The sequence below is a fragment of the Cetorhinus maximus genome, chromosome 24 (genome assembly GCF_964194155.1).
Source record: "Cetorhinus maximus chromosome 24, sCetMax3.hap1.1, whole genome shotgun sequence".
Taxonomy (NCBI): Eukaryota; Metazoa; Chordata; class Chondrichthyes; order Lamniformes; family Cetorhinidae; genus Cetorhinus; species Cetorhinus maximus.
Genome location: NC_135902.1, coordinates 48,499,535 through 48,518,794, shown reverse-complemented (window position 1 = coordinate 48,518,794; position 19,260 = coordinate 48,499,535). Strand labels below are relative to the sequence as shown.

At 48.4% G+C, this 19,260-nt stretch overlaps 1 protein-coding gene and 1 long non-coding RNA gene across 3 annotated transcripts in view; one reads left to right on the top strand and one right to left on the bottom strand.

Annotated features, from left to right (window-relative positions):
• gcgra (glucagon receptor a) overlaps positions 1 to 10,674 on the bottom strand; it is an 88,389-nt gene extending 77,715 nt beyond the window's left edge. For both annotated transcript variants that reach the window (XM_078571238.1, XM_078571239.1), the window contains exon 1: positions 10,554 to 10,674. The gene's annotated coding sequence lies outside the window, so the exon portion shown is untranslated. The remainder of the gene's footprint in view (positions 1 to 10,553) is intronic.
• The window catches only part of LOC144667582 (uncharacterized), a 113,340-nt gene continuing 104,615 nt past the window's right edge, over positions 10,536 to 19,260 (top strand). The window contains exon 1 of the long non-coding RNA XR_013573329.1: positions 10,536 to 10,606. This is a non-coding gene — a long non-coding RNA (uncharacterized LOC144667582). The remainder of the gene's footprint in view (positions 10,607 to 19,260) is intronic.

Here is a 19,260-nt window from a genome sequence, read left to right as displayed (position 1 = left end):
CATGCCCCAGTTGGCCCCTTAATGGGTCTAATTGGCTACCCAATGCTGCCAGAGCAGGTAGCCACTGCCATGTTGACCCTATCTCTGGCAAGATTGCTCGGAGCAGGGAATACACTGGGGAGCCAAGCTGACATGCCATTTTCTAAATTTGATCCCAGTCCCACCTCCAAAGCCACTTCAGCAGGACCAGGAAGATTCTGCCTTAAGTCTTTCCATTTCGCTCTGTTTGCATTCCATTCTTTCAGCCTCACTATTCTTCCTTCTTTGCGAGTCGCTCAAACCGGCCAAGTGTGGCCGCTATCTTTCTTCGTCTCCGACTTTATATCTCCCTTATTCCATCATTTAACACCTTCCTTCTGTCTCCTCTCCTCTCCATTGCTGCCCCATTATCTCAGTACCTATCTTTATACCATTTTTCTCTCTTTTTCTTCTGTATCCCTCCTTTCCTGAACGACACACTCGTTTTTCCTGCTGCCCCTTTAATAGATTGCAGGTTATCTCAGGCCTCGACTGCAGTGGGGCAAAGGGTAGTTGTACCGCAGGAAGCTTGTTTTGAATTCTCAGATATATATTTTAAATCTGGCATATTTATCTTTTTGTTTACTCTTACCCAGTAATATGATTCATAATCTGCCTTGTTTTTTCTGGAAAGTGAAAATAACTAGTCATAAATCTGCCTGTATTCTGACACATTAATCCCACTACAAATAGCTACTGTACAATGTGACTGCCGACAGATCCCAGCATGTCTTACCCACTCCAAGGCACTACAGCGATACAAATAGCAAAATACCTCGGAAACCCCATCTGTTGCTGACTGGTGCTCGTTTTAATATCCCACTATAAAACCCACAGTGGTACAACAAGCATGCTCCATTCTATTCATCCACTCCCTCTCATCAAAACATATTGACTAAAGCAAGTTCAAATCCCACCCTTTCCTCCTGCTCCCCGCCAAATATTATTGTTCCTTTTGGAACCGCAATTCCTCTATTTTTCCTCAACTTGTTTCCGGAATTTATCGCAGAATGCCAAAAGAAAGAACTTGCCTTTGTATAGCGCCTTTCACAACCTCAGGACGTCCCAAAGCACTTTGCAGCCAGTGAGGCGCTTTTCATGTGTCGTCACTGTTATAATGTAGGAAACGCGACAGCCAATTTGCACATAGCAAGATCCCACAAACCGCAGTACGCTAACGGTCAGAGAATCTGTTTCAGTGATGTTGATAGAGGGATTAACATCGGCCAGGGCACGGGGATAACTCTCCTGCTCTTCTTCGAAATAGTAGCGTGGGACCTTTTACATCCACCTGAGAACGCAGACAGGGCCTTGATGCAACATCGCATCTGAAAGACAGCATCCCCAACCATGCAGCACTCCCTCAGTGCCCAAATATCTGGAGTGGCTAAATAAAATGAATTGTTGCTGTTCACTTGTTTTCCTTGTGACACTTAAGTGGCATCTTAGGGAAGCCACTTTCACACTGAAAAGTCAATCGATACTTCACTTAAAGTGAATAGACAGGAGAGGGACAGTATTGGCATCAGTGCTAGGAGCAGTCAGCTAGCAACTCCACTGAATACCTTGTAGATTGTCAGGGAGCTCCCGAATAGCTACTGGGAGATGTCCGGTAGCAGCCTTCGGACTTGGCAGTAAGGTAGCCTGCTGGCAAACACATATCTATCATTTGTACTTTCCCCTCTAAAGGGGTGAAAGGAAAGGGCAGTAAACAAGCACTTTCCCCTAGAAATGTCTCCCTCGCTGCTGCTCTTAATGCCATTAATTAAAAATGTTACATACACTTAACTTACAAAAATGATTTTCTGATGTCAGGGGCTGGTGTTAGGCTGCCACCATTTAATTTGCTGTTGTCACGGTGATGAAGGCCTGCAAGTTATCATAAGCAATGTAACTGTGGATGGAATTATGCCCACTTTAAAATTAATCGCTGGTCGGGACCTTTACAGGGTCAGTCCCACTCCTGCTAGTTTGCCTCTTTAGGTTAATTCTAAAGGAACTCTATCATGCAGCAGATCCTAAGCAGTCCAGCTCCCTATTAAATGGAGGGTTCAGGGCCACAGCAAATGCTGGGCCACAGAAACATATTCCAGAGACTTGAGCACATACCCCAGGATGATACTTGTGCAGTACTGAGGAAGTGCTGCACTGTCAGACGTACCATCTTTCAGATGAGACATGGAACTGAGGTGCTGTCTGCCCTCTCTTGGCACTATTTTTAAGAAGAGCCGGGAGGTCTCCCCAATGTCCTGTCCAACATTTACATAGGATTACATTGGCACAGAAACAGGCCATTCAGCCCAACCAGTCCATGCTGGGGTTTATACTCCACTTGAGCCTCCTCCCATTTTTCCTCATTTAAATCTAACATTCTCTATTTCCTTCTTCCTCAGACTTGTCTAAAATGCATCTACACTATTCATCTTAACCACTCCCTATGGTAGCAAATGACACATTCTCACCACTCTCTGGGTGAAGAAGTTTCTTCTGAATTCCCTATCGGATTTCTTGCCGACTGTCTTATATTGATGGCCCCTAGTTATGCTCTTCCCCACAAGAGGAAACATTCTCTCTGTATCCACTCAATCCTCTGTCACTACACTTTATTCTAGTGATTTTAAAAAAAAAGTAGCAATGCCTCTGTTATCTCTTCACTGGGTAATTTTAAAATATGTGGATGCAATCCACCTGGACCAGGGGATTTGTCCTCTGAGTTTGGTTAGTTTATTCAATACATCCCTTTTTTATTTTAGGTGTACTTATCTCATTGCTCACTCATCATTTGATGGCATGTCTGCTTGCTGTATCTCCCTGTGAAATACTGAAGCCTAATGGTTATTTACTATTTCTGCCATCTCTCTATTGTTAGCTGTGGTATTATCCTGCCTATTCTCATCACAGCCTTCCTTTCTTATTGGTGTACCTGTAAAATATTTCACTATTTTGTTTTTTGCTCCATGCCATGTTCTTCTTTGTCTTCCTAACTGTTTTTGAGATCCCTCTCTTAATCTCTTCCTATTCTCCCTCCTGAGAGGTAGCTTGGGACATTTCGTTATGTTAAAGGCGCGATATAAACACAAGGTGTGGTCATCATGCATCTCTCATGCAATACAACCAAAACTGATTATCTGCTCATTATCGCATTGCTGTTTCTGGGATCATGCTGTGCGCAAACTGGCTACTGCATTTCCCACACTACAGTAGCACCTGTAGTGTTCCAAAGAAGAGTCACATTCGACTGGAAACATTAATTCTCGCCACGGATGCTGCAGACCTGCTGAGTTTTCCCAGCACTTTGTTTATCTTTCAGGTCTGCAGTATTTTGCTTTTATTACACCTGCAGCGTTTAATTGTTCTGGGTTTGATTATGTGCCTGTTTACTACTGATGCTCACTGTGCTCAATTGGTTAAGCTTGACTCACAGAAAAGTAAACAAACTGGAGAAAGAGTTGGAAGCCAGAAGCAGGCATTTTAAAGCACTGAATAAAACATGGAAACTAGCATCATCTCTGCATAGCTCTGAGATATAAACTGTACCATAGCATCTACACTACCAAAATATTACGTGGCCTTATAAAATGCTTTGGTAGGTCCTAAGACTGCGAACGGCGCTACATAAATGTATGTCCTTTCTACCAGGATCTAGGTTCCCAGACACACACACCTACCCCTCCTCTAGCTGCTACAGTCAGACACTGACTTGGCGATACCTCCGCTCTCGCCACTCAAAATATTGGACTGTTTCCTTTCCAAAGATGCGGGAACCCCGCCCCCCACCCCATTCAGATTACAGCCTGGGCGAGAGGATCCCATACCATTAAAATGTCTTCCTTCCTTTTCGTGTACTGTAGTTTTCAAACTCCTCTTGCTCATTGCGCAGTTGGTAACATTTGAAGGCACTGGACCCTTCAGTGTGTTCCCTGGACTCAGACCACCATCTCCCACTTACAGTGTAGAGATTATCCTGTGGTTTCCAGGCGAAAGGTCTGTAGACAGAGACGGGGGGGGGTGGGGGGAACGGCCCTCACTCTGCTTCAGAGGGTGAGAACATGTGTCTTGGGGCAAATTAACTGCAGTTCTGAGTTATTTGAGAGTCATGCAGACTCGAAACGTTAACTTCTGTGTTTCTCTCCACAGATGCCGTCAGACCTGTTGAGTGTTTCCAGCATTCTCTGTTTGCATTTCAGATTTGCAGCATCCGCAGTATTTTGCTTTTATATGAATTATTTGTGAGTGTTTGGAGGGGGGGGGTGCTGGGTGGGGTGCGAATGAATGGGGGGGGTGGGGGGGACATTTGGACTCGCAGGAGAATCGTCCCGCCCCCACTTTACCCTTTTTGGGAACATTAACACTGAGAGTGTCAGTGTATTTCCAGCTCATACCCTCAGAGCTGCACAAAGCGACTCACAGTCCGCGGGGCGGTGATTTAGTGCAAAGCCAGACTGAGAGAGCAGCGGGCAGGATATTCAGAGTGGAATCCGGCCCCGGCGGGGGTCACTCGGCGGCTCATCTGCAGTTTGCCGTAAGCGAGCCGCCGGAGTTTAAAGTGTAACCTGGGGTTACCTATTAAAGCTGCCTGAGTGGACTGCACTTGGAACAACATAAACTGGTCACCCACAACAGAACAGGAGGGATTTCACCCAGGCTGCTCAACATCCAGCTGCCAATGCTGAAGGGGAGGGGGCTGACAAGAGGGCAGGGTCTGGGACTGGGACAGGGAGGGGGTCTGGGACTGGGACAGGGAGGGGGTCAGGGACTGGGACAGGGAGGGGGTCAGGGACTGGGACAGGGAGGGGGTCTGGGACTGGGACAGGGAGGGGGTCTGGGACTGGGACAGGGAGGGGGTCAGGGACTGGGACAGGGAGGGGGTCTGGGACTGGGACAGGGAGGGGGTCTGGGACTGGGACAGGGAGGGGGTCAGGGACTGGGACTGGGAGGGGGTCTGGGACTGGGACAGGGAGGGGGTCAGGGACTGGGACTGGGACAGGGAGGGGGACTGGGACTGGGACAGGGAGGGGTTCAGGGACTGGGACAGGAAGGGGCCCTGGGGATGGGGCTGGGACTGGGACAGGGTCTGGAATGTGGGGTGGGGGGGGGTGGGTCTGGGGTTGGGTCTATGGGGTGGGGAGTATGGGTCTGGGGCTGGGTCTGGGAGGTGGGGGGTGGGTCTGGGACTGGGAGATGGGTGGGTCTGGGACTGGGTCTGGGTGGGGAGTGGGTCTGGGGCTAGGTCTGGAAGGTGGGGGGTGGGAGGGGACTGGGGGGGGGTGGGGAGTGGGTCTGGGAGAGGATTGGGGGGTGGGTTATAGAGATTGGGAGCGAGGAGGAGAAGTTTAAAATTCAAGTATCGCTGGACCGGGAGTTTCTGCAGTCCCTGGTCTGATGGTGGGGGCAGACAGCGGGGACAGACAGCGGGGACAGACAGTGGGGGCAGACAGCGGGGACAGACAGTGGGGGCAGACAGCGGGGACAGACAGTGGGGGCAGACAGCGGGGACAGACAGTGGGGGCAGACAGCGGGGACAGACAGCGGGGACAGACAGTGGGGGCAGACAGTGGGGGCAGACAGCAGGGACAGACAGCGGGGACAGACAGCGGGGACAGACAGCGGGGACAGACAGCGGGGGCAGACAGCGGGGGCAGACAGCGGGGACAGACAGCGGGGACAGACAGCGGGGGTAGACAGTGGGGACAGACAGTGGGGGCAGACAGTGGGGGCAGACAGTGGGGGCAGACAGTGGGGGTAGACAGTGGGGGTAGACAGCAGGGACAGACAGTGGGGACAGACAGCGGGGGCAGACAGCGGGGACAGACAGTGGGGGCAGACAGTGGGGACAGACAGCGGGGACAGACAGCGGGGGCAGACAGTGGGGACAGACAGTGGGGGCAAACAGTGGGGACAGACAGTGGGGACAGACAGTGGGGGCAGACAGCGGGGACAGACAGCGGGGGGCAGACAGTGGGGGCAGACAGCGGGGACAGACAGCGGGGACAGACAGTGGAGGCAGACAGCGGGGACAGACAGTGGGGATAGACAGTGGGGGCAGACAGTGCATCTCTGTGTAATCGATTCACGGAAAATCGCGCCGGTTTTCCCCAAATGGCGCAAACTGGTCCTTTCAGATTTAAAAAAAAACTAACAAATGAGGGACTCGATGTTTAAGTGAAGCGACGGAGGGAGAGAGAGAGAGGGAGGGAGAGGGAGAGAGAGAGAGAGAGAGGGAGAGAGAGGGGGAGAGAGAGAGAGAGAGAGAGAGGAGAGAGAGGGGGAGAGAGAGAGAGAGAGGGAGGGAGAGAGAGAGAGGGAGGACGGTTCAGGCAGGAGGTGAGCGGCCAGAGCTGGAGAAATTCTTTCATTTAAAACCTCGGGAAGTGGGAGAACCGGGAACCATCGGGAGGCGCATTTCCAGCTTCAGACAACCTGGAGGAGAGTTTAAATCCCCCGAACTCAGTTTCAACCCAGTCACATTTTAACACGCGGGCCAAACTGAGGGCAAACTACTGCTTCTCTGTCGGGCTGAGTGTGGGAAATGCAGTAAAGTCAGTGAGACTGAAGGGAGTTTTAAAACTGCGGTGATCTAGAAAACATCCCCCCGCCCTCCTGGCGAATCTCCCGGTTTTGGCCAACTCCGAGTCAGCCTGGGAGCGTTTACACTGCCGCCTTCTAACCTCTGGCGGACCCGGACTTTGGAGAGCAGCCCAGCTGGTTACAAACTGAGGGGAAACTGGGTCCCCCACCCTCCCCAAACCCCCATCCCCGGGTCTCAGCCAATCAGCTGTCAGCACACACAACGATTCAAAAGCATCTTGACGAACTCCGCCAGAGCGATGAGCTTTTCTAGTCCTGGTTCACAAGCTCAGACTGACCCAGTCAGAAACACACAGATTGCGATGGTCTGTGCTCACCTGGTCTTTCTACAGAGCTTTCTACACCCCACACCCTCCCGAAACAGGAAAACCCCTGTGTATTTATTGAAATAAATGATGTTTGAAGAATAAACATTGACCAAGGCAGTGGAGGGAACTGCCCCCCTCTTATTTTTTTGCAATGTTTCCCTGACATTGCGTGTCCACCTGAGAGGACAGAATCTCAGACAGTGCAGCACTCCCGCACTGAGAGACTCACTCTGGATTGCGTGCTCAATGGGACACTGAGCCTTGTGACCGGGAGGGGAATATGCTACACTCCGTCACTTATAGGGGGTGCTGGTGTGAGCAAGTTGGCGACTGAGGGATACTGGCAAGTTCCACTCAAACCCTGTTCCCGGACTTTGCTGCACTGTCAACCGTGTTAATATCAGTGCAGCAACTCACTATCTCTGTCCCTGGGATAGATTCAACACTCAGTTACTACACTGTCCCTGGGATAGATTCAACACTCAGTTACTACACTGTCCCTGGGATAGATTCAACACTCAGTTACTACACTGTCCCTGGGATAGATTCAACACTCAGTTACTACACTGTCCCTAGGATAGATTCAACACTCAGTCACTACACTGTCCCTGGGATAGATTCAACACTCAGTTACTACACTGTCCCTGGGATAGATTCAACACTCAGTTACTACACTGTCCCTGGGATAGATTCAACACTCAGTTACTACACTGTCCCTGGGATAGATTCAACACTCAGTTACTACACTGTCCCTGGGATAGATTCAACACTCAGTTACTACACTGTCCCTGGGATAGATTCAACACTCAGTTACTACACTGTCCCTGGGATAGATTCAACACTCAGTTACTACACTGTCCCTGGGATAGATTAATGACTGAGTTGTTACAGTCTCCCTGGGATAGTACTGTCACTGAGCTACTACACTGTCCCTGGGATAGATCCATCACTGAGTTACTACACTGTCCCTGGGATAGATTCATCACTCAGTTACTACACTGTCCCTGGGATAGATTAATGACTGAGTTATTACAGTCTCCCTGGGATAGTACTGTCACTGAGCTACTACACTGTCCCTGGGATAGATCCATCACTCAGTTACTACACTGTCCCTGGGATAGATTAATGACTGAGTTATTACAGTCTCCCTGGGATAGTACTGTCACTGAGCTACTACACTGTCCCTGGGATAGATCCATCACTCAGTTACTACACTGTCCCTGGGATAGATCCATCACTGAGTTACTAAATCGTCAGCTCTAACCCTCACTTGAACAAACCGTATCCAGGCTTTATTATAAAATTCAAAGTGACAGGGTGGACGAACAGTTACTGAACCATTGGAGTAGCCCGTCTTCCATTTTAACAGCTTAAAATGAAACTGTAATAACTTGTAACCAGCTGAGATCAACTTTATCGCCGTTGGTACGAGGGGAGATGCCAGTTTCACATCTCTGCTTAGTCCCCCATCCCATCCGGGGTAATATCTCTGACATCGCAAAACCGAGTATCAAACACTCTTGATATTCAACTCCCACTGGAACTGGGATAGAGCAAAACCCAGTATAGGGAGAGGGATAGTGGGACTGAGAGAGATTCCAAACTCCCTTACACCCCCGTCACCTTCATCCAGACACCACATGGGCCCCCCTCTGTAACTCGTCACCAAATCTCTGCTTGTTCTGGCCCAGCTACACCCTCAGTTAATTCGGATTTCCGATTAAGTCCGTCACCCTGTGCATGGTGTCATCTCACTGAAACTGATACCTGCTCTATTCAGTCTTCCTCTGGCTCGGGGCCTAAGGACATTCTCCAGCTCCTGCCCTTCACTGCGTAGACAGAAGCCTTTCACAAGCTGGCCTCGCTGTCACCTACCCTACCCGCTCCCCTGCCCTGTTCTCCCCGGTGCCCCACTCTGTACCTCCTGCTCCCTCACACCCTCCCCCACTGTTGCTAACATTTCCCAATGGAGAGTTTTCCTCTTTTTCAGTTTACACTCTGCCGATTATTGGGAGATACTTTCAGACTCCCAGAGCTTTATGGTTGGCTGCTGGTCAATATTACATCACCCAGCAACTGACTCTATCCCCCCCAGTGAATCTACCCGCCCACTCAACCCTCCCCGTCAACCAATTGTAACCCCCAAACTCTAACCCCCAACCTATAAACCCCCCCAAACTATAAACCCCACTGTCCCTAACTCCCCCAACCGACTCTAACCCCCCTCACTGACCCTAACCCCCTCCCCATTGACTCTAACTCCCCTCACTGACCCTAACCCCCTCCCCATTGACTTTAACCCCCCCTCACTGACCCTAACCCCCTCCCCATTGACTCTAACTCCCCTCACTGACCCTAACCCCCTCCCCATTGACTCTAACCCCCCCTCACTGACCCTATCCCCCTCCCCATTGACTCTAACCTCCCTCACTGACCCTAACCCCCTCCCCATTGACTCTAACTCCCCTCACTGACCCTAACCCCCTCCCCATTGACTCTAACTCCCCTCACTGACCCTAACCCCCTCCCCATTGACTCTAACCCCCCCCTCACTGACCCTATCCTCCTCCCCATTGACTCTAACCCCCCCTCACTGACCCGATCCCCCTCCCCATTGACTCTAACCCCCCCTCACTGACCCTATCCCCCTCCCCATTGACTCTAACCCCCCTCACTGACCCTAAACCCCTCCCCATTGACTCTAACCCCCCCTCACTGACCCTAAACCCCTCCCCATTGACTCTAACCCCCCCTCACTGACCCTATCCTCCTCCCCATTGACTCTAACCTCCCTCACTGACCCTAACCCCCTCCCCATTGACTCTAACTCCCCTCACTGACCCTAAACCCCTCCCCATTGACTCTAACCCCCCCTCACTGACCCTAACCCCCTCCCCATTGACTCTAACCCCCCCTCACTGACCCTATCCCCCTCCCCATTGACTCTAACCCCCCCTCACTGACCCTAAACCCCTCCCCATTGACTCTAACCCCCCCTCACTGACCCTAAACCCCTCCCCATTGACTCTAACCCCCCTCACTGACCCCAATCTTCCTCTCCCCCACTTTAATCCATTACTGAACCTCCACATGGACTCTGACTCCCCCCCCTCACCACCCTCACACGGACACTCCAAACGCCTGTGAGGAATTGGGACTCCCGGGATTGGGACAGGGACACACTGTACTGAAAGCTGGAATAGCTGGGAATGGGAGCAGACCCCCCCCAGCCCTGCAGAGCGGCTCTCCAACTGGCCCAACCAGGACGAAGCTGGCGCCAGAGCAATGCACAGACAAGCCCAGCGCGCACCCAAAATCAAGGCGATGGGGTTACCCCGGACTGGAGTCTCTGATAATCTGATCTACCCCCTCCCTCCCTCCCTCCCATCCTGTATACCAAACCAATCCGAGGGAGAAGGGGACTGCGAGGTGTCCCCTTTGCCCAGCAGCAACTCCCCCCACCCCCAGCCCCAGCCCCAGCCCCAGCCCGGCGGACGGGTGGGTCACCCGCATCGGTTGCAGGTGTCCCGGGATCTGACTGTCCCGGACACTCGGCGACACTTGGTCCAGAGGCATCACCAGCCACAAACAACGCGACACCAGCGGGGAGCAGGAAACCAGGGAAAAGTTCAAACCTACCGTCCAGCCAGGTATCCCCGAGTGAGGCTGTCAGTAACATCTTCCTCCTGCAGGTCAGTCTGAATCTCCCTCTCCCTAATCTTCCCAATAATCCCAATGGGCGCTTTCAAAGTGAAAAACCCCCCTTCGCTGAAGTGACAGAAATTTGCCGAGAGTCCTGCAGCCGGAGACGGGGCTGAGATGTCTTCAGATTTTCTCTCTCTCTCTCTCTCTCCCTTTTGGCCCCCTTTCCTCCCCCCCCCCCCCCACCCACCCCGCCCCCCCTTCACCACTCTTGAATCTGTGTCTCTCTGGCTTTTCATGAAAGGTTGGAGATGAGCAATGTTAGCTCACCAGCTCTGAGCAGAGGGGGTGGGGGTGGGGGGTGGTGGGGGAGGAGGAGGGGAAGAGGGGCCGCATGCGCAGCAATCCAGCCCCCACCACCCCCCCCATCTCACTCATTAACATAAAAGCACAGAATGAGGCCATTCGGCCCAGCTGGCTCTTCCAAAGAGCTGGCTAATCTGCCCCACTGCCCCTGTCATTTCTTTTTTTGTTCCATTTCAAGGATTTATCCAATTTTCTGTTGAAAGTGATTATTTATCCTGCTTACACCGACTTTTGTATAAGCAGCGACTCGCTGCATATACAAAAAAAAACAGTTTCAACTCCGGTCCTTTCTCCAACTACCTGTGTGTTTTCTTGTTACTGACCCTCTGCCTCACTGGACACAGTTTCTCCTTACTTACTCTGTCGAAACCCTTCCTAAATTTGAATGCCTCCATCAAACCTTCCAGAAACCTTCTGGGCGTGAAGACCAATCCCAGTTTCTCCAGTCTCTCCAATCGAACTGAAGTTCCACTCCGGGGTTTATGCCAGTCAATCTCCTGGACCTTCATATCTTTCCTAGACTGCGCAGCCCGGAATTGGAGACAATGCGCCAGTTACGGGGTTTAGTCAATGGTTTATAAAGACTTTGAATAACTTCCTTGATCGATGCTTCTATAAAGCCAAAGAATCTGTAGGCTTTTTTTTTAAAAACAGTTTCTCAACATGTCTTTCCAACTTGCAGCAGTTGTACGTGTGCGCACCAGCAGCTCTGGCTTCTTGTGCGCCGCATTTACATTGTACCACTTAGTTTATATTTGCATCTCCACGTTCGGTTTACTAAAATGAACCTTTTCACACTTATCCGTGTTAAACTTCATCTGCCACATACCTGCCCAATTCATCAGTCCTGTAATGGACTTAGATCATTCCCAGTAATGAACACATACTGTCCTGTAATGGACATAGATCACTCCCAGTAATTAACACACACTGTCCTGTAATGGACATAGATCACTCCCAGTAATTAACACACACTGTCCTGTAATGGACATAAATCACTCCCAGTAATTAACACACACTGTCCTGTAATGGACTTAGATCATTCCCAGTAATGAACACATACTGTCCTGTAATGGACATAGATCACTCCCAGTAATTAACACACACTGTCCTGTAATGGACATAGATCACTCCCAGTAATTAACACACACTGTCCTGCAATGGACATAGATCATTCCCAGTAATTAACACACACTGTCCTGTAATGGACATAGATCACTCCCAGTAATTAACACACACTGTCCTGTAATGGACATAGATCACTCCCAGTAATTAACACACACTGTCCTGTAATGGACATAGATCATTCCCAGTAATTAACACACACTATCCTGTAATGGACATAGATCACTCCCAGTAATTAACACACACTGTCCTGTAATGGACATAGATCACTCCCAGTAATTAACACACACTATCCTGTAATGGACATAGATCATTCTCAGTAATTAACATACACTGTCCTGTAATGGACATAGATCATTCCCAGTAATTAACACACACTATCCTTTAATGGACATAGATGACTCCCAGTAATTAACACTATCCTGTAATGGATATAGATCACTCCTAGTAATTAACACACATTGTCCTGTAATGGACATAGATCACTCCCAGTAATTAACACACACTGTCCTGTAATGGACATAGATGACTCCCAGTAATTAACACACACTATCCTGTAATGGACATAGATCATTCCCAGTAATTAACACACACTGTCCTGTAATGGACATAGATCATTCCCAGTAATTAACACACGTGTCCTGTGAGTGACATAGATCACTCCTAGTAATTAACACACACTGTCCTGTAATGGACGCAGATCACTCCCAGTAATTAACACACACTGTCCTGTAATGGACATAGGTCACTCCCAGTAATTAACACACACTGTCCTGTAATGGACATAGATCACTCCCAGTAATTAACACACACTGTCCTGTAATGGACATAGGTCACTCCCAGTAATTAACACACACTGTCCTGTAATGGACATAGGTCACTCCCAGTAATTAACACACACTGTTTTGGAAGGTTGATCCCTCGCGGTTTCACTTAGTGTGTTTTTAAGTTCGGTCCTACTGTCATCCCTCTGTAAACCATGGGACTGATGAGTCTGTTCAGTGGGGAGCCGACCCTGGAGTCATAATAATCAATTAGGGGCTTGGGAACTGGTTGAAAAATAATAACTGATTTTCAGTTCAGTAATATCTCGCTTTCCTACCGGTTGTTAACTCCAACCAGCAGTGATTAAACTCCACGTTATGTAGAATGTAGCTTTTTTTGTGCAGTTCATGGTGGGGGGGAAGGGGTTTGTTAATGTAGTGCCCAGAAGGTTTGTCTAAATCCTATCAATTCTATTTCTGGGGAAGAGTCGCTGAGTGTGAGTGAGAGCCGTGGGACAGGTTCCCACTGCTGGGCATTTGGGAGCAGTTATGTTTTCTTAAGGTTTAGTCTATTTATGATTTGTACACATCATTTACAATAACACAGGGTACATTGGTCACACTACAGGTGTCTCTCGCGATTCTTCTTCCCGCTGTAAACTGGGTGTCTATCACATCAGCCTTTGCAATCTCACCCCCTCTTGTTCGCAAACAGATACTTCAATGTAAACATTTGCTGATTCGAGTCAAAAGGTCGACAGAGAGGGGTCGAGAAACTTAAGGGCACGGGCGGGTTCGAGCAGTGTCCAGTTCCAGGCAACTGGACTCGGGTGGGAGATTGAATAAACAAGTCAACTGGTAAACAATGCTGGCGGGTGTGAGAACAGGAACCAGGCAGAGCTGAGAGAAGGTGTGTGGGCGCTCGTCCGCCCGCTCTCCCTTAATCGGCATTTTTGCCTGTTGGGAACTGGGATTAATTTTGAGACGTGCCCGGCTCTTGTCTAGTTCTGTCTGTCAGCCTCGCCCCAGAGATAGAAGGTTCACTCCGGAGACTAGAGCACCAGCCTGGTGCTCCCAGGGCAGTTACTGAGGGAGTGCTGCACTGTCAGGGGTGCAGTATTTCCCACGAGGACATCGGGCCATGGCGCTATTTCCAAGAAAACTAAGGGAGTTATCCCCAGAATCCTGGCCAATATTTATCCCTCGAGCAACATTCCGAGCAGAAAAACAGATTATTTGCTCATGATCACATTTCCGTTTTGTGGGATTTTGACCTGGATAATTTACACGTTTCTTATTTTACAAGTGATTAGACTTCAAAAGTACTTTCTGGGTTTCAAAGTGCTGAAGGGAGCATTAGCACACCCCAGGGGAATAGCACACCCCAGGGGAATAAAAAAACACTCCATGACTTGTACAATCTTCAACAAAAATTATAGAAAGAAAAATGATACAAATTGCAGGGGTCATGGGAGGAAGCGGGGGAGTGGGATTAACTGAATATCTCTACTGGAGCTAGTGCAGGTACAATGGGCTAAATCACCTCCTTCCATACTGTTTCATTCTGTCATTCTGTGGTTCATCCAGATGCATTTTTTCTGACCTTGATATATTCCAGTTTTTGGCAAGTAGATAAGCCAATCAACTGCCTAGAAGACGTTTCCAACAGCTGTAATTAACTTTTACTTGACCTTTTATTTAGAACCATCGTTGCCGGGAATTGGAACTTGAGCTGTGACCTAAAGGTGGCAACTGGGGTCAGTTTGTGCTCAAGAGCCTAAGCTACTGATGAGCAACATCACAGGAGATCAGCTTGAGTGGAAAGTGTTACAATTAGATTTTGTGAAGAATTAATAAGACCAATATCGCTCCTCACCCTTTATCCCTAGGGTCTATTACCTGCTGATGGGACCCTGGACATGGTACATTTATGCCTTGTGTACCAACTTCAACCTTTCCTAGATGTGGAATCGGTTACAAGGATCTTGGCAGGAACATTGAGACATGTTGTGACTGAGCCAGAGGTTGCTTCACCATCAGGAACACCTTGGCATTCAGGAGTTGTTTTAGTCTGCACACTGTCAGCCTTACCTCAATAACCATGTCAGATCAGGTTACCTGTTAGAGGTCTATAATCAAGAGTTGGTAACTAATACACATGGATCGGGGGTTTATCAAGAGATTGTTGTTGGCCCACACCATGTTCTGATTCCGATCTGATATAAATACATTCCCTGCACACTTCTGTTTCAAGTCATTGGTTACCCAGTCTACATTCCTGAGGACAGAAACGATTACCTGTTGTACTCACCCACCTTAACCTGACCTCATACTGTGTCCAATTTCCTAACTGTCTCCCCATTCTGATGAGTACAAGCCCTAAGTTATAAACCCAATCACAGTTAAACTGCAATGGTGCCTGTCCTTACCCATGAGGTGACAACAATGAGGATAAAATAGCTATAGAAAATAAAGCCTACTACAAGGACAAAAATAAGGACAGATGATTGAGAAGACAGTCATTGAGCTGTCTCTCAATGTCCATTCTCATCCCAATCCAGCTCCTACCTGTATTCACTGAATTTTCTGGTTGACACCCAATGAAATGAAAGAATACTACTAGATTTGACTGGTCCCAGTGAACATAGTCCCAATGGACTGGTAACACTCCCAAAATCCCAGTAGACTGGGGACATTCCCAAAATCCCAATAGACTGGGGACATTCTATAATCCCAATGGACTGGTGACATTCCCAAAATCTCAACAGACAGGGAAGATTCCAATAATCCCAACAGACTGAGGATGTTTCATAATCCCAATGGACTGGCAACATTCTCAAAATCCCAGTGGACTGGTGACATTCCCATAATCCCAAAGAGATTGGCAACACTCCCAAAATCCCAATGAACTGGCAACACTTCCAAAATCTCAATGGACTGGGGACATTCCCATAATCCCAATGGACTGGTGATATTGCCATGGTGCAAGAGTTCTGGTGATATTGCCACGGTCCCAGAGTTCTGGTGATATTGCCACGGTCCCAGAGTTCTGGTGATATTGCCACGGTCCCAGAGTTCTGGTGATATTGTCACGGTCCCAGAGTTCTGGTGATATTGCCATGGCGCCAGCAGACTGCTGGGTTTGCACGCTCACAATGAACTGATGGGATTTCATATCAGTAAACAGAGCTGTGAATATCAACTGTTCCCATGCAGCCGTCCAACCCATGCAGCAATCCTCATCCTACAATTGTGTTTGAACTCAGCTGGGAGTCATTCCAAATGCGAGACCTAGTGGGAGGTGCGCAGGGAGAGTTCGAGTGGAAGAAACTTCAGTATCTTCAAACCTGGTGTAGCCCACAGACAAGAGACATGAACCATTTCAGTTCTTTTCCCTAAGGGTGCAATAGGAAAGATCACAATCCATTTCTGGGTTGGTATTCATGGCGGAGGGGTGAACATACGATGTGACCATGGCTCAAATCATAGAATCTTACAGCACAGAAGGAAGTCCTTTGCTTCATCGTGCCCGGGGAGATTCTTTGAAAGAGGAAGTCCCAGCTTCCTAATCTTTCTTCATTGTCCTGCAAATATTTTCCCTTCAAGTACGTGTCAAATTGCCTTTTGAAAGTTACCACCTTCATCTGTTTCCATCGCCCCCTCAGACTGTGCATTGCCTCTCGTTAAAGCTCAGTTGATCACTGAGGTCCTGGAACTAGTCCATAATAGGAAAACACTGTTTAAAAAAAACCTCCCTGTGTGAGGGAATAATGGAATTTGAGAATCTGTGTGGGACATTTAAGGATATGGGCTATTTTTTTTTTTGCTGCTGACATTCAGTCCGTTGCATGTAACCGACATTGAGTTTTTCCAGAACAACTTTATTTTGAAATTTGTTTTTCTTTGTATTTTCAAGACAGATTAAAAGGGGGACTGAGATGTCGATAACTATCCCACTGCTCTGCTCTCTCCATATGGCCCATGTAACACGCCTGCTTTGAATATTTATCCAATTTCCCCTTTAAAAAGTTGACACCTTCCTTAACTTCTCCCTGAGCTAAAACATCCCATACTCTGCATTCAAAACTCTCTGTGAAGAAATCTCTTTGTAACCTGCCTCCTCACACTTTAGAGTTAACATGAAGCGACCCTCCTTCACACTGACTCACCAACCAGAGCCTGCCTGTCTCAACGTTGCTGTTACTTATATCTTTGCAAAGATTTCCCTTACTCAAATCTGTTGGTCTTAATTTCTGGAGGTCTCCCGAGTATTTTTTGGAAATGATCCCTGGAGTTTCCTCCTCAGAGTCCTGCAGTCTATGGGTTACGTTCAGTCTACAATCTGCCATTAAGTCAGCCAAGAATTGAGGGGTCCTCTTGCCCAGCAATGGGGTCACCAAGTTTGGTCTGTCTGCCAACCCACAGTGAAATGAATGTGTGCTTTCTTTTCGAATTTTCAAGACTGTTCTTCTCAGAGGAGAGAAGGCTGAGAGGAGATTTGGGAGAGATATTCAAGATCATGAGGGGCCTGGACAGAGTAGACAGGGGGAAACCGTTCGCACTCGTGGAGGGATCGAGAACGAGGGGGCACAGATTTAAAGTAATTGGCAAAAGGAGCAAAAATGACAGGAGGGAAAACATTTGCACACGGCGCCTGGTCAGGGTCTGGAATGCGCGGCCTGAGAGTGGGGTGGAGGCAGGTGCAATCGAAGCATTCAAAAGGGAACTAGACTGTTATCTGAAAAGGACGAATGTGCAGGGTTATGTGGAGAAGGCAGGAGAATGGCACTCAGCGAAAAGCTCATTTGGAGAGCCGATGCAGACATGATGGGCCGAATGGCCTCCTGCTGCATTGTAACAGCTCTTGTGATTCTGTGACCGATAGAAAGTTCTTGAGCGTCGATCATGTTGGGTTTAGAGAACCGAAAGTACATTGTTGAAATGTGCCTGGTGCAGCCTGAGGCGAGGCAGTAAAAAAACATCTGCGCGATGATGTGGAATGCCCAGTAACCTGGCTTATCTACATAAAAAAGATATCATTCTGCCAATCCCTATTAACAAATAGTCTTCAGCTTATTCTGGTTAATCATGTTTAATGGAGGATCGCAGCCAACATTTTGGTGTTTGCTGATGGTGGTCCTTTTAATATTTTTCACCCTGAATCTGTAATGTTCTTCAGGGATACTAAGGGCTCCCTGAGTTTGGAAGCTAGTTCCCAGCAATCTCCTCTAACGCTCCTGGCTAAGTTTTCATTAGATCTCGGGAAAGCTGTGTTTCTGAAAGGTTGATGTAAGTCAGTGACTGAGCATGGCGGGCGGGCCTGCACCACAAAGCACAAAGGGGAAAACCACTTGATCAGGGTTGCCAACCCTCCAGGATTGGCCTGGAGTCTCCAATAATTGAAGATCAATCTCCAGGGTCTTGCTGAGAAAAATCATCGGGACATTGAAAAAGATTGGTTTTTTTTTCTAATTTTCTTTGACCATTTCTCTTCACCAGAGACAAAAATATGTGTTGAAAATGGGGCAGGGGGAAGGGGAGAGAGGGGGGGAGGGGCGGGAAAGGCTACAGTCAAGCATCAGCCAATTAAGTAATGAGTCTTTTTGCTTTCCAATTGACGTAGGAGGTCAGAAGGATAGATGTGTTGGCCAACTCGTGGCTGGAGCAGGGGGGAAAATCATGCGATGAAATCTCCACGAATACATTTAATCACAGTTGGCAACCCTACCTCAGGTCACAATACCCCACTTCAACATTGGGAGGCGCCAAGCACAGACGAAGGTTTGTCACTCACTACATGTGAGAATTGGAGGCTGCATCCTGTGTATGGGATATAAATGGGTGACTGAGGTGGATAAAAATCATCCCTCAGCCCAGTTGGAGAATGTAGCCTTTAATCTTTCTCAGTGTTTCTTCCAAATGTCATTTCAACTCTCAGACTCCGATGGTAATGGGGTAGAAACACAAGTTTATTTTCATACATATACAATTTCATTGGGCTTCTCCAGTCAAATGCCTTCAAATAAACATTCAGGTATAGTCAAGATGTTTATGTTGATGAAAGGATTCGAAAGGGTAGATGGAGGGAAACTGCCTCCTCTGCTGAGGAAATGCAGAGCAAGAGAGCATAATCTGACAATCAGAGCCCACCCATATTGGAGTGAAACCAGGAAACATTGCATCGTAGAAAGGGAAGTGGAAATCTGCAACTCTCTCTCTCCCCAAAAGGGCTGTGGATGCTGAGGGTCAGTTGAAGCTTTCAATTCTGAGATCAATAGATTTTTGTTGGTTATGGGCATCAAGAGACCTGGTGGGAAAATGGAGGTCAGGTACAGATTATCCCTGATTGAATTAAATGGCTCAAGGGGCTGAGGGGTCTACTCCATTCTGAAGCCTATTGAAGGCTTATCCTCTGATGTGATGCCTCTTTGAACCTTTGCCTTCCTCCT